Consider the following 4,567-nt stretch of genomic DNA (forward strand, 5'->3'; position numbering starts at 1 on the left):
TGTTAAGCTGGTTACCTGTATATTTGTTTCCTGGCAAATCCCAATCACTTGAGATGCAATCCCACCATGGTTAGAGTTATGGATATAAGAATGTGTCGCAGCCCTATTTTTACGAAGAATGTTTGTATAGTGAGATTGGTAAATGATTTAGAGCTAAAGGCCACACTGATGGGAGCTTTCAGTGTTGTCGATGAAAGTGGAAAGTCTTGTTCATCAGAGCATTTAAGAGAGTAACAGCCTTCTAAACCACTCTCCAGGACAGACCAAAATAACACACTTATATACAATACAATGTCTAGGGCTACAAAAATGAAACCTGTGACCTGGAAAGTCACTAACAATTTCCAACATCACCTTGAATCCAGTGGCCACATTTCTGTGAATGCAGCTCCATCAGACTTTTATGCCTTGGATCTGTTGAAATGTGGTCTTGGAAGCTGACTAGTGGAGGATCCTGTGGAAAGTTTATCAAGATGTGTGGTCTAAGATAAGCCTTGCAATTCAACGTAGAAGCTTGCTCCAATATATATTGGATGTAGTAGTTGCAAGGCAGTGTGGGACATGGAACCTCATTCTTATAAGATATGATTAACCCTAGGAACTGCCTTTTTGTTAATGCCAGTTGTACACTACAAGTCTATAAGTGCATCAAAAGTTGGGGTTAATGATCAAGAAAATAACATGAAATTAGTTTTTATTATGTATTTAAATAAGAACTCACTTTTTTATGTATTTTGAAAATCAAGTAGTGGCCAGTAGGCTATTTGTTTGGAGTTTGACATAATCCAGCTCACAACAGAATAATTTATATCCAGTTTACAGTTGTAAGTGGAGCACACAAGTCACTAACTTGAGGAATTTACAGTTAGACTAAAGAATTGACTCTGAGACTGAGATTCAAAAATCCATTTCAATCTTTAATACGGTAATTCTGAATATTCATTTACATTAACATTGGTAAAAGTATCTCATCGATAAGCTTGTTAACCAGTTTTTCTACAATACTCACTAAATCACTCACTATAATCAGCAGATTATCTATTAAAACGTTAATAGACATATACTCAGATTTACTGTACTTTATGAACTCTCCTTAATATTATATATTATACATCAAATCCTAACCACGTTATTTGATTTGAGAGAGAGATAGCAATATTTGCTTACATGGAGCCCGAGCAAGACATAGTTTCTGGTCCTTGCAAAGAAGACATTGCCATAGCAGTTCCAATCTTCAACATAGTCAGTTCAGCAGCAGGTTGATGGCTTTTCTTCAAGAAGTAGGAAACTTCAAGATTTCAGTAGAAAAACTGACCAATGGCTTCTTATTACAAGCCAGGAGACTGACTTGCAGTCCAAAAACATGGGTTCTTATACCAGTTCTTTTGGTATCCTTTACGACTTTCCAAATGGTGTACACATCTAATTCACAAGTAATTTCTGCAGATGCTCGTCGTAATTCTTGGAACTAAAAACAGAAATGCTCGATTAAGATGGTAAATTGGCAGCCTCTTTATGTGTATTTTTCTTCGTCTTCTTCACATCAAAGTTCTGCCCAGAGTCTCTGATTTCCTTACTATTTTCTTTATGAAATTCATGTCCAGTCTGTAATGAAGTTTATATTAACATTATCGTGCCCTTTTCTCTGCTACGATAACATCAATTTGAGGATAATATAAACACTTATTTCTCAATACCGATTAAAATGCATCTTTGGTTTATATTTGACATACTTTTCCTATCATGGTAAAGCATCTCCAGTGCATTAGCCAATTATGTAAAACATTTCGTCATACTGTGTGCTGTGTGTGATCATTTTTTATGACATATTTCTCGCTCCTTGAAGCTGTATGTAAAACACAAGTACAATGAAGAACTATTTTAATTTACATTTACATTTATTCGTGTCAGTTGACTGATCATTGAGAAACATTGCTCTAGTATATAGACTTTAATATAGGATACTTTCACTTGTATACATTACAAACGTAATTGAACTAACTAGATGAACAACTGAGTGGAATTCATTGTATCTCTACGTTAGAGATCCATCAATGTTGATGTGCTTTACATCTACAGTAGATTTCACATTTCTAACCACAACTTTTACATACAAACATATTTTCTGTTAGCTTCTGATATCGGCCTTTAGTTTTCTTATTTTGTTCTATATAGTTGTTGTCAATTTTATTCTCATCTTTTAGTTCTGCCCCTATTCTCACCAATTATTATATTCTTCTCACCCTTTAGTTCTGCCCCTATTCTCACCAACTATTATATTCTTCTCACCCTTTAGTTCTGCCCCTATTCTCACCAATTATTATATTCTTCTCACCCTTTAGTTCTGCCCCTATTCTCACCAATTATTGTATTCTTCTCATCCTTTAGTTCATCCCCTATTCTCACCAACTATTATATTCTTCTCACCCTTCAGTTCTGCCCCTATTCTCGCCAATTATTATATTCTTCTCATCCTTTAGTTCTGCCCCTATTCTCACCAACTATTGTATTCTTCTCACCCTTTAGTTCTACCCCTAATTCTTACCAACTATTGTATTCTTCTCACCCTTTAGTAAGGAAAACAAGAAACACAACTCAAACTACTGGTGTGTCTACAAAAAGTAATTAAAACAAGAAACACAACTTGAGCAGAGAGTTAACTCAAACTACTTGTACATCTATAAAAAGTATGGAAAACAAGAAACACTACTTGGGCAGAGAGTTAACTCAAACTACTGGTACGTCTAGAAGAAGTAAGGAGAATAAGAAACACAACTTGGCCAGAGAGTTAACTCAAACTACTGGTACGTGTAGAAAAAGTAAGGAAAACAAGAAACACAAATTTGTCAGAGAGTTAACTCAAACTACTGGTGTGTCTACAAAAAGTAATTAAACAAGAAACACAACTTGGCCAGAGAGTTAAACTACTGGTACGTCTAGAAGAAGTAAGGAGAATAAGAAACACAACTTGGCCAGAGAGTTAACTAAAAGTACTGGTACATCTACAAAAAGTAAGGAAAACAAGAAACACAACTTGGGCAGAGAATTAACTCAAACTACTGGTACATCTAGTAAAAGTAAGAAAAACAAGAAACACAACTTGGGCAGAGAGTTAACTCAAACTACTTGTACATCTATAAAAAGTAAGAAAAACGAGAAATGCAACTTGGCCAAAGAGTTAACTAAAAGTACTGGTATGTCTAGAAAAAGTAATTAAAACAAGAAACAGAACTTAGCCAGAGAGTTAACTCAAACTACTGGCACATCTAGAAGAAGTAACAAAAATAAGAAACACAACTTGGCCAGAAGTATTGGTGTATTTAGGACAAATAAGCAAAAGAAGTAACACAACATATTTTATAGCATGTTAAACAAGTAAAACAAAATATTGTAAAATATATGTGTAATCTAGCAGAGTTACATGGGCTTCAAAAGTAATGCTATAATTGGAATAATGGGCCACCCCTTCAATCATTTTCAGTCATACCACATGAACCACTTCTTTGATGTAAAGGTTTCTGTTGTATTTCATTCAATGCCACCTTGGTTTGGCATTGTCTTCATGTATTTTGCTACTGAATTTCTTGCTTAATTGAGTGAGATGAAAGTATTAAATTTAAGATCCAACAGTTTATTATCCATTTAAACTAAATCTTTGGGGACTATACACAAGTTCTTTGGGGACTATACACAAGTTCTTAGTTGGACTATACACAAGTTCTTCTACCATGAAATGGAAGTTGATTCAACTGATCTCTCACATGTTCTAGCTTTCAGAGATATCTAGTCTTCTTCCTGTGGGTGAAGAGAAGTGTAATTATCTGTAGTTTCAGTAAATTATGAACTAATGAACTTAAGACATTGAACTCTTATATTGTAGGGACATAAAGGTAAAATATTATGTTTAAAGCTGAAGCATTTAAGGTAAGAATAATCTAAATGTTTAATACACTAAGTGGGAAAATAAGTATAAACTAAAGTTTTAAAATGTCGTTAAAGCTTGTAAAATTACCTGTTAAGAAAATATGTTTAAAAAATTGTGAAGTAGGGGTTAAAAGTCTTAATATATATATTTCAGATAACTCAAGGTTCATTTTAGTGCAGTAATTAAAAACAAGTTTTGTTTAGGGTGTTTACTTGTTTTATTCATACCATATATGAAGTTCTATGTTTTTTGCTCTTTGTCAGTCTGAATGTATTGGCTAGAGGGTGTAATATGAAATGAAAAGGGAAATTTTTGAGGAAATTTCATCCATTGCTTCTAGGAATTTGAATAATATAAAAGTAATTAAGTAAGGTTTAATTAAAAATGAAGATTTTAAGAGTTAAAAAGAGAGTAAACAAGTCGAAGGACATATAACCAGTCAACAAGTCGAAGGAGATGCCTGTGTATTATAAAAAATAAGCCTTGAGAGATAAGTAATCAAGAACGAGGTTAGAACTTCAGTAAGTAATAGCACAGCACGTGCATAAACTTTGAAACAAGCATAGGAGTTTAGTGACCGAAGGTCACTGTAGAGACAGTTAACAACCTCTTTAGTTATCACTGTGTTCTAAACATGTTTTG

The sequence above is a fragment of the Limulus polyphemus genome, unplaced genomic scaffold, assembly GCF_000517525.1.
Source record: "Limulus polyphemus unplaced genomic scaffold, Limulus_polyphemus-2.1.2 Scaffold9414, whole genome shotgun sequence".
Taxonomy (NCBI): Eukaryota; Metazoa; Arthropoda; class Merostomata; order Xiphosura; family Limulidae; genus Limulus; species Limulus polyphemus.